Source organism: Leptinotarsa decemlineata, unplaced genomic scaffold, assembly GCF_025532065.1.
Source record: "Leptinotarsa decemlineata unplaced genomic scaffold, Ldec_3_MD MMD2_tig00026314_RagTag_RagTag, whole genome shotgun sequence".
Taxonomy (NCBI): Eukaryota; Metazoa; Arthropoda; class Insecta; order Coleoptera; family Chrysomelidae; genus Leptinotarsa; species Leptinotarsa decemlineata.
In genome coordinates this window covers 17,150,772-17,162,877 of record NW_027412684.1, presented here as the reverse complement: position 1 = coordinate 17,162,877, position 12,106 = coordinate 17,150,772, and the positions used below count along the sequence as shown (strand labels likewise).

Below are 12,106 nucleotides of genomic sequence, written 5' to 3'. Positions count from 1 at the left end.
TTAAATAAAATTGGAAGAGAAATTATAAACTTGTTGTAAATATTTAGAAACGATGAAAAGTTTAAATTTTATTGTTGTAAACCATTTCCCTACTTACAGATATTGAAGGATGCTAATGAAAAATGGTTATTCTTACACATAAGTGAGGTTAACTATCTATTTATATGAATGTTAAGGAAAGAAGTATCTAAATTCAGAAGTAAGCAGTAAACTTGTAGAGCAGATAGTTTTTGAGATATAAAAGTTGAAAATTTGGATTTATGAAAAATTATAGTTGGTAACTAAGGAAGGCGGAAGATTTTCAACTTTTTTATCAACAAGAGGATTCTTCTAAAGAGGACGAAAGTGGACGCCACGTAAAATTACTGTCTCCGAAAATTAAATTAAATTTGATAGAAAGTCAGTAAATATTATATAATTATATCGAATAACGGTAACTGAATGAATTAAAATAAAAACTAACCTATATAAGATGAATTCCACCACAAATTCAGCACTTGGAGAATTCCAATCACAGGAGAGGAAGATCCAGTGGATAAGAAATTTCCACTACACACAACTCACTGAAGGAAAACCAGGGATTTACCTTTTCCATATTCAGTATCTAAATATATGCATATATAAAGAAATAATTTGTTCAAAAACAAAAACTGGACAATTCCAAGAACGTCCATCGAGAAAGAGTAGAAAATCACATAATGTCCCTGAGATATTAACTGACATTTTACAGACTGTTAGTGCGTTCCGTTATTCACTTCAATTAGTTCGGTGTAGCCACAGAACATTTGTCGAGTTATTTGCTATTCTCTTCAGGTAATTTTTATTTAGAATTTGAATTTTATATTTCATCAAACTGTTCTACATTTTCTTTCATTCAGTTGTGTCATTTCTAAATTTATTTACAGGAATACCTGCTATTCAGATCATTTTGGGTAAGTAATGATTGTATTTTAGCCTGAATCCACCTGTGGGCTTGGGAAAAATCTCTATACATATACCGGGTGTCCCACATTTTATGTGACAGGCAATATCTGGTTTGTTGAAGGAGATACAGAAAAATGTTTCATACAAAAGTTTTAGGAGTTCATGAGAGCTATATTTTGATATAATTTTTAAATATACAGGGTGTTTGGTGTAGGTGCTACAGACCAAAATTCCATTTTTTAAAATAGAACGCCCTGTATATCATTACATATTCAGATGCTACGTTAAATTCTGATATCATTTCATGTTTGGTTTTTGAAATTCGGTTACGGCGTTGTTGAGTTATTGCTTAAAATGTAAAGTCTTGAGAACGACTATTATTTTTTAAATATCTCATACAATTATTCTCTCTACATCAGATCACATGAAAATTAGTCAAAATTTTGGGTGTTCGAAGTAATGGTTTCAATTTTGAGTTGTGGAATTCAGTCAGGAATCATTTTGAATATGAAACAATTGCGAAATTGAAAGAGGTGTATTCGAAAACAAATCTTTAATTAATAACAATGTAAATAATATAACTTGATAAATCATTTCATAAGAATGGTAGGTATCTAGAAATAAGTCATAAAAATTGTTCAAAGTGATGCCCATTAGATATTATACAGGCTTCGAAACGTCGAATCACTTCTCTCGTACAAGTCGCTCTTATAATATCAGGCGTAATATCACTGCACGCTAGTCGAATTTTCATTTTCAGATCATCCACATTCAAAGGGGGAGTAGTGAAAACAATATCTTTTAAATAACCCCATAGGAAAAAAGCAAGCGGTGATAAATCTGGGGAACGAGCCGGCCACCGAATTGGACCCTTATTACCAATCCATCTATTTGGGTACGTTCTATCCAGATATTCAGTAACAACCTGTGAATTGTGAGGAGGAGCACCATCTTGTTGCCACCAAATTCCTTGTCGTTCTGCTATGGGAATATCTTCCATTAACTGGATCAAATCATTTTCTAGAAAATGTAAATATCGCAATCCATTGAGATTTTCATTGAAAAAGTAAGGTCCTATGTTGCGGCCATTGAACAATCCACACCATACATTAATACCCCAAGTAGTTTGAAAATTACTTTCGCGGACCCAGTGGGGATTTTCTTGAGACCAATAGTGACTGTTATGTCGATTCACAACTCCATCGCGATTCATCGCTCCACAAAATTTGACTGAATATGTTAGGACTTTCATGTAATATTACCTGAATACAAGCAATGAATTCAAGTCGTTGTTCAAAGTCCGTGGGTTTCGAACCTTGTACCAACTGAATTTTGAATGGGTGGTATTTATTTTCTTTCAGAATTCTCTGTACATTAGATTTACTCACACCGACTTCTTCTGCAAGAGTACGGATAGAAACATGTGGATGAATAATAATATAAGCCAACACATTGATCTCTAAATCTTCAGTTATAACAGATCTCGTATGATGACGATGCTTTATAGTAGAAGGAAATGACCCAGTTCGCAATTTTTCTACAACTCTCGAAAAAGTCATTCGTGACGGAATGGGTCTGTCTGGAAAACGTTCTTGGTATAGATGTTTTGCTTGACGGCAGTTTTTCTGACATTCCCCAAAAATTAATAACATATCAATGCAATCACTTGGACTAAACGCGAAAGGCATACTGGAGTTTTCGCACAAAGAACACAGATACTGTTTTGCAAAGAATCACTGAATCGAACTGACAAGTAGATACAATTCAACAACATTTGTTACTATGGCATCAACAAGCATAAGCTACTTGATGAAATTGTGCAATATAAAGCAATTCACCCTCAAGTTAGTCACATTCTCAAGAATTTCAATATTATATTCAACTGATATCGATATCGTATCGTAGAGGTGAGAATAATGGTTTGTATTCAGTAGTAGTCTAGTTCAATTTAATGAAAGATATAGACTGGATTCGTGTACGAGTAAATAAGTTTTTTTGAAACTTTATATTTAAGGAAAAGTGCAATAACTCAACAACGCCGTAACCGAATTTCAAAAACCAAACATGAAATGATATCAGAATTTAACGTAGCATCTGAATATGTAATGATATACAGGGCGTTCTATTTTAAAAAACGGAATTTTGGTCTGTAGCACCTACACCAAAATATAGCTCTCATGAACTCCTAAAACTTCAAGGGATTTCAACTTAACATAAGAGTCTAGCCGAGTCAAAATTATTATTTCATCAAATAATAAACAACTATAAAAGCAATAATAACAAGTGAAAGTCTAACAGACTGTTCTTCAGAGGCCTTCGTTTTCATTGTAGACTGAGTTTTCTTCAATGAAAAAGTATCGATATTATAATGTTCAAATGGCTCCATTTATATATCTGTATGTGTGTGTGTATATATGTATGTATATGTATACGTTGATTGTCTTTTTCGTCAACAAGTATACACCTTCATCCTTCATTATTTTCTTTCATTGTTCCATGACAAAATCATATGTTTTTGTGGAGTATCACTCATATTTATCCATTTGTATTTCATTTCATGATATAATACTATATAAATTATGTATAAAAAATATTATCAAAACCATTTACTCCCCTGTAGATATTATATAATCAATCCTTTCATTTGTTCTAGTGAATGAATATATTATTATTAGTTCTGTGTGAGTCTGAGAATCCTGAGATTGTGAACTTTCTCACCTAATCGATATACATAAAGTTTCATTCCATTCCATACTGAAATTCAAGTGGCATTTGGCAAAAAAATACTCATCATTCAAAGTATCTCCCTCAAGAAATCGTCCTTCAGTGAATGATCACTTTTTTATCATCTCCATTCGAGCACTTTTTGGAAACGCCATCTGAATAATAAATCAAGTCTTTTTCCATCTCGGCAGAAATTATAGTATTCCGCCATAATATAAAATCAAGACTAGAGACTTGAACGTCTAGCTCGAGACAAGATTAAATCAGGAATTTAAAAGCGATCTCAGTCTGGAGAGATATTGTTTATGCATATAGAGCGTCTCGTTAATGGCAATATCTTATTAGACGGGATACAATTTTGACGCTAATTTCGTCAGCGTGGTGAAGGGGGAATTATTCAACGGCGTCGTTTGGAGACAACGGCAGATTATGTGAGGGGTTGTCTCGCTGGAATTTTGAATAACACGGTTGTGGATGTCCTTTTCATGTGAGTTCCTAGAGAAATAGAGACGCACTTGCGAAATAATAATGGATGAGCGAGTAACTGAGTATAATTAATTAGGTGAAGAATATTTTTCATTCAGAATATTCTAGTCCTCCATTTCTATATAAAAGAATGTGAGAATCTTCCAAAGAAAGAAAGGAAGTGATCAATTTCGAGATGATCTCTTCGCAAAGATGTGTAGATTAGATCAAGATTGTCGGGGAGCTGGCCCACCAGGAAGATACAACAAAGCCTCAGGTCGGCAAAAGACGAAAGTGACCCACTTTCAGCAGTAGAGGCCTATCGCGTACCCATGCACTTGTAGGAACGTATATATCGGAACCACCAAAAAGTCCATGGGAACATAGCTGAAGGAACATGAAATAAACTGTAGACTGGATCAAACTGTGGCAGAACACGCATTCATTGATGACGCCACACAGAAAAAAAAGAACTAATTGCCTCCAACTAGGGGGGCCGACTGGTACAGGATCCACAAACACCAGAGGAAGAATATTCTTCCTCTTGAAGATAATCACTTGGTGCTTGAAACACGTGTCGAAGTGTTAGGAATATGGGTTTGGTGTTGGGAAAGAACTTCAATAATATTAATGTAATGAAGTTATTACCAATCACCACATCAAAAAACTGATGCAATAGAGGTTAACAGGTCATTCAGTAAATTTTTGAGAATTCTTGAATCTGGGCATTACAAAATATTGAGTTTGTTACCTTTTTCTCACCAATCTATTTTACATGATATAAATAAACTAACTTTCGTCTGATTAAGTTTTTTATTTATTACGACCGGTTTCGGTTTGTTAAACCACTTTCAAGTAAAATGGTTATTACGTTTTTTTATTTGGTACGACCAGTTTCGGTTTGTTAAAACACTTTCAAGTGAAATGGTTCCTAAGTTTTTCATTTCGTTACGACCGGTTTCGGTTTATTAAACCATTTTCAAGAAAAATTATCAGGGGGTTGTTACGACCGGTTTCGGTTTGTTAAACCATTTTCAAGTAAAAAGGTTATTACTTTTTTATTTGTTACGACCGGATTCGGTTTGTTAAACCACTTTCAAGGGAAATGTTTACCAAGTTTTTTATTTGGTTACGACCGGTTTCGGTTTGTCAAACCATTTTTAAGTAAAATAGTTAGTGAGCTTTGTTACTACCAGTTTTGGCTTGTTAAACCATTTTCAAGTGAAATGGTTAGTGGGTTTTCATTTGTTACCAGTTTATGTTTGATAAACCATTATCGAGTAAAATGGTTATTAATTGTTCATTTGTTACATCCGTTTTCGATTTGTTAAACCACTTTCAAGTAAAATAGTCGTTACGTTTTTTATTTGTTACGACCGGTATCGGTTTGTTAACACTTCCAAGTAAAATGGTTCCTGAGGTTTTCATTTCGTTACGACCGGTTTCGATTCATTAAACCATTTTACCGTGTTAGGAATCACACGTTAAAAGGTAAGACCTCGTTAATCCTTAGCTTGCACAAGTTTCGACTTCTGAGGGTTGTCGTTCGTAGGGGTGCGACAGCTGGTTAACGGAAAAACAGATTTTAAAACAGACAGATTTTTTAACAAAAATTATCAGTGGGTTGTTACGACCGGTTTTGGTTTGTTGAACCATTTCCAAGTAAAATGTTTATTACGTTTTTATTTGTTACGACCGGTTTCAGTTTGTCAAACCACTTTCAAGGGAAATGTTTACCAAGTTTTTTTATTTGGTTACGACCGGTTTCGGTTTGTTAAAGCACTTTAAAGTGAAATGATCATTACGTTTTTAATTGATTACCACCGGTTTCGGTTTGTTAAAGCACTTTCAAGTGAAACGGTTACAAAGTTTTTTATTCGGTTACGACCGGTTTCGGTTTTTCAAATCATTTTACAAAAAGAATTGTAATTGGGTTTTCATTTGTTACTACAGGTTTCGGTTTGTTAAACCACTTTCAACCAGAATTGTTATTACAATTTTTCATTTGTTACGACCGGTTTCGGTTTGTTGAACCACTTTCAAGTAAAATAGTTGCAAAGTTTTATATTTGATTACGACCGGTTTAGGTTTGTCGAAGCACTTTTAAGTAAATGATTACTCAGTTTCTTTTATTCGATTACGACCAGTTTCAGTTTGTTAAACTATTTTCAATAAAAATATTTGGTGGGTTTTCATTTGTCGAAACAAGTTTCGGTATACTAAATCACCTTCAAGTCAAATGGTTCGTAGGTTTTTGTTTGTTACGACCGTTTTCGGTTTGATGAACCATTTTGAAGTAAAATAATCATTACATTTTTTATTTGTAACTACAGGTTTCGGTTTGTTAAACTACTTTCAAGTAGAATGATTACTAAGTTTTTTATTTGTTTACGACCAGTTTTGACTTGTTAAACCGTTTTCAAGAAAAAGGGTTAGTGGGTTTTCATTTGTTAATACGTTTCGGGTTGTTAAACAAGTTTCAAGTAAAATGGTTATTAAGTTTTTCATTTGGTTACAACCGGTTTCGGTTTGTTAAACCATTTTCAAGTAAAATGGTTAGTGGGTTTCTATTTTCTTACTCGTTAAACCGTTAAACCGTTTTCAAGTGAAATGGTTAGTCGGTTTCTATTCGTTACTACCGATTTCTGTTTGTTTAACCACATTCAAGTAGAATGGTTAGTGGGTTTCTATTATTTGTTACTACCGGTTTCGGTTTCTTAAACCATTTCCAAGTAAAATGGTTGGTGTGTTTTTATTTGTTACGATTGGTTTCGATTTGATAAACTATTATCAAGTGAAATGATTAGTGGGTTTTTATTTATCACTAACGGTTTTAGTTTGTTAAACAACTTTCAAGTTGAATGGTTACTAAGTTTTGTATTTGGTTACGATCGGTGTCGGTTTGTTAAACCACTGTCAAGTAAAATGGTTAGCTGGTTATTATTTGTTACTACCGGTTTCGGTTTGTTAAACCATTTTCAAGTAACATGGTTAGTGAGTTTTTATTTGTTACTACCAGTTTCGGTTTGTTGAACCATTTTTGAGTAAAATGATAAGTGGGTTTTTATTCGTTACGACCAGTTCAGGTTTAATAAACCATTATCAAGTAAAATGGTTATTACTTGTTCATTTGTTACGACCAGTTTCGGTTTGTTAAACCATCTTCAGGTGAATTGGTTTAACAAACGAAAACCAGTCGTTACGAATAAAAAACTCAGTATAAATCAGACGACAATTATTTACTTCATCCTATATTCAATATGAATTTCTATAAAATCAATAGGTCATCAATCGAACAAGTTGAATATTTCATCGTCTTTGATAAACTCATATCTTTCTGACAGAATCCCTGTATAGTGAAAATAATTTCGAAAACACCAAAAATTTAATTAAAATTTAAATAGGTTTCTGCTTTCAAGATAACTGGCAGTTCGAAACCGAAAAAAATTACAGAACCCTCTACAGTGGCACAAAGCTGAGACATAAAATTCAAAACCCCTTCTGGTAATTGCCATTCAAAACTTCAACCCGAGCGTGTCAAAAGGAAATGCGTTCAAGCGAACTCCAATCACCCCTTTTATTAAATGATCGTTAGCTCGATATTCCACCCACTGAGGCCAGAGAATCAACTTTATGTTAATTGAACGGCACATTGTGCGATTCTCTTCGTAATTACTCTCGAATCGTCCATCCGTCGATGAGACTTTGATAATTCAAACTCGTTTAGGGCGACGTAACGTGCATGAACTTGTAATTGTCCGGCTGCAAATTGCATCGGATTATAGCTTCGTAGCAGTTCCAACTCACCACTAATGTTAGCAGAAACCTGTAACTATCTATCTGTTACAAACTATTTTCTAGCGGACTTGATACTTTGGCCTTGATAGTTGGTGTTTCGGGAGCGGTGTTGAATTTCCTGAAATGATACTGGAGTTAGATCAAGCTGGATTTTAGAAAGATTTTCATGAGGAAACACAAATTTGAAGCAATAGTAATTATAATAATAGTCATTTATTTCTTTAAGACAATTACAAACCATATGGAAAAAGTCAGTCGTTTACATTTAAAATACAATAAAACTAATACTAAAAAATTGATTTCACCGCAAATTTCCACGACAAATGTTCGTACAGTTTATAAAAACACTGTTTTGTCAAAAAGGCTTTCGAATTATATTTGAATGATAGTTTTGTTATTCAATTTCTTACATTTGAAGGAAGAGCATTGTATATTCTAGGAGCCATATGATCGGGAAATTGTCATTATTATTGTCGAATACTAGCATTCTCAACTCTGATATGACTAGACATGCTAATGTTAATATTTTCAGTTCCTTGGATATATCTTTGCATGAATGAGTTTGTGAAAGGGTAAGTGATCATTGGTTCCGAGAATCAGGTGCCCTGAGCAAGCGCAGTGAACCAAGAATGACAGCCTTGTGTATCTGTACGGCTAAGATTTCTGCCTTAGTGCGGCAAGCCGGTATGATTTTAAGATTCGAGAGTAGAGAGGACGTCATTCCACCAAGGACTCCAATAATCAGAACAACCATCTTGACAGAGTGATATGGATAGAGTCTGCGGAGTTCGAAGAGAAAATCTCGATATTTTATCCGATTTTCCTCCTCTTTTCTGACGATATTCGTCTCGCCAGGAGCTGAAAACTCCACGACAAATATCGTTTTGCTCTGGTGGTCGAGAAGGACTACATCAGGCTCATTAGCTTGTCTGAGCCTGAGGGTGGGGAACGAATAGTTCCAATAAATTCGACACTTCTCGTTCCCCACAACGGATTCAATATCTCCCGGAGCGTAGGGCAACACCGGTGTCTCGTCAATACCGTAAGAGTGCCGTAGATGGTAATATAGCACTCTTAGGGTCGCGTTATGTCGATGGATATAGGCCGAGACCGCATATGCTGGACATGCTAATAGCAAGTGCATTAGGGTCTCGGGCGCCTCGCGGCAGGCCCTGCACCTTGTGTCAGGAACCTCTATACCCATCACGCGACTGCGGTAGACTAAGGTGTTGCCCAGCAAACCATGATAAACCCCTCAGTTTCCGACTTCAGCCCACTCGACCTGAGAAAAGCGAACGTCAGGCGCTTTGATAGGCCAAGGTCTTCAATATTATTGAAGAAGACCCCATGCATTGGCTTATCCTTGTGTCTCCGCAGAAGTAAGGTGATCTCTGCGGCTTTTATCTGAGCTTTTTGCTGAACGGGTTCCAACTCGGTGACAGAGTTGTAGTCACCTCGATCAGACTCGAAAACTATACCGAGAATTCCGATTTCCAATTATGGAATATCATCGACTTAAGATCGATGATATTCGGGCTAATGAGCCCGAAACCGGTCTGCAAGTGTGCTCGTTCCAAAATTGAAGGTCGACTCTTTCAGTTGTATAACCAATTGCATATGCAGGACATTTTCTATGAAGATTCCTGCACTGACGCCCTTCGTGGTATTAGCCAGGGGAGTAAATATTTTCTGATAGGCTTCAGTTCATTCAACCTACTGAAGTTCATTTCTTTAGCTTCGTTTACTGCCAGTCTTCAAACAGCCCACTGACTAATAAGAAAAAATGTATTAATATTTCTATTTTTAATTTTTTGGTTGTTGCTTATAGGTTATTTCTTTGTAATGTCAGTTTTCTATTTAATAAAATTATAATTTTTTTCGGTTAATCTTTTTAATTCTTTTACAAATTCTTTCAGGGATTTCAAATCAATTCATATTATATTAGACAATGGAAGTCTGAACTGATAAAATACACCACGAAACATTGTCAACCACCTTCAAATAAACTGTTTTATTTGGTTTAGTTCACACTACTTCATCATGTTACTTTGTGTTGATATGAATGTGTGGAAGAAACATGAATGTTATAATACGTCAACTGTAATCATGCCCCAGCCACCGTATTCACCAGATTTGGCCTCTGAAGGGACCTCTAGAAGGATAGCGTTTTGCGACGATTGAGAATGAAGCTCATAATCCGGTCAATCTAGACATTGAAAGCTACATAAATTTACAACAAGCTGCAAACGCGTGTTATTGTTCAAAACATAGTTAAAGATAAGATTTTGAAATTCCGAATGATTGCGATGCCTGTAAAAAAAATTATTCAAGGTCAAAGGACAAAAATCTCGAAAAAATAATCACAGATAAAAATTGTAGATCTTGAAATTATCTACAAAATAAATGAATATATCAATACTTTTTTTACTAAGAGACACCGTTCCTGAGATACGACGAGTCAAAAAGTTGTAAAAGTTGTAATCGTCATTATATGCACACGTTTCCACGCCACCTATGAAGTAGTGTACTTAGCTCGTTTTTTTAACGTGGTTTCCCCAGTAGGCCTATTCCACATATCTGTTGTGATTCTGTCGAATTGAAAAATTGCATAATAAAATATATTAGGAAGGGTTGGAAATTATAAAAGCGATTGAAATTAAAAAAATGTAAAAATGTATTCATCTGAGTCATAACCTTCAAATACTTCTTCTTGTCGTTCTTCTTCTTGGTCTTCCTCTTCTTGCTCTTCTTCTTCTTCTTGATGTTCATCCTGGGTGTAGGTAGACTGCGTCAAGAGTGATGTATCGCATGTTTCCTCGTTGGTATCAAATGAATCCTCCACTATTGGTGGTTCAGCATTAGAACATGACTGGCCTTGACAATGTGTACATGCCAGAGAACACAACAGTCCAACTTTTTTACAGCCACATTTAGCGCTGCATCCCTTTTTACACTTGCGAAAAATTGTGTTCAACAGTTTTTCCGGCGCAGGTGGAAGTAAAGTCTGAATAGGTTCCAATGCATTGTCGACCAACTTCCAACCCCAGTCTTTTGGGTCTAGCTGATAACCAAGCCACACTTGAACTTGGTAATATACCCGGAAAAGATGTTGATGAGCAGCAACTGAGGTTGAAGGAAGACAAGCTTATTGCACCTGTTTCTCATTTTTAGTGTTTTTTACGAAACATGCATATCGATACTTATCTAAGCAGGTGGTTTTTTCGGAGCTTTGTGCATAGAAAGAAGAAACTGAATCCCGTTGGTGATAATATCTTGTTGAGTCGAATTACTTTTTTTGAAAACTTCAGAACATTGAACTAAATCTTGTTTTTCAAACATTCTAAAGACTGTTGCTTTACCCCTCCTGTAAAATGCAGACGTCGTATCACAGCTAGTCATTGCGTGTAAAAATAGTACATGATTTTGACTCTTTGCAAAAGTAGATGAACTTTTTGATGAATATATTACAATTTTTCTGGCTTTACAAAGAAAATAGTTTTTTCAGGTGGAGTTCGAGCAGTAAAGTACGAGTAAGTCTACATCTTCACCAACATCAATAGTTGTATTTGTCAAATTAAATTGCTCTATAGCTGTTTCAACAATCAGTACGTCATCATCGTTATTAGCCTGTTCAACCAATATATTTTCGCCAATAAACTTATCCTTCAACATTGAAATGAACCGAGATTTGTTGTGAGTATTTTAAAGAAATTTCTGTTTACTGGTAGGAACTGTCATAAGTTCATCAAATAGAATATCGGAAGATGAAGATGTTGCTAAAGTTTGACGACGTTGTTCTGCAGCTTTAATATTTATCGTGCAATCATCATAGGCGTCAAATACGACCGTAATTCTGGCACCAAAATGTCTACGTACATACTGAACGTATTTATCTAAAATAATGCTAAATGTTTCTTCGCTATCCCACACAACACGATGTAGTAAGTATCCACCGTCAATGATGTATGTCGTATTAGTATCGTTAATTTCAATATTGACCTGTTGGAAATAATCGTAAATGGCAGACTTCTGTGTTTTACGCATCCCGAGGTCATCACACTAAAATTACAACTTTAGAGCTGTATATACGTGGCATACTTATGCATATAATGACGATTACAACTTTTACAACTTTTTGACTCGTCATATCTCAGAAATCGTGGCTGCAAGAAGAAAAAGTATTGATACATTTTTG

General features: G+C 35.1%; 1 protein-coding gene across 2 annotated transcripts in view; it reads right to left on the bottom strand.

Annotated features, from left to right (window-relative positions):
- LOC111503549 (uncharacterized) overlaps window positions 1-12,106 on the bottom strand; it is a 72,138-nt gene that overhangs the window by 29,831 nt on the left and 30,201 nt on the right. The window contains exon 2 of one of the 2 annotated variants that reach the window (XM_074181545.1): window positions 7,921-8,029. The exons of the other annotated variant lie outside the window; for it this stretch is intronic. The gene's annotated coding sequence lies outside the window, so the exon portion shown is untranslated. The remainder of the gene's footprint in view (window positions 1-7,920; window positions 8,030-12,106) is intronic. 2 annotated transcript variants of the gene reach the window in all.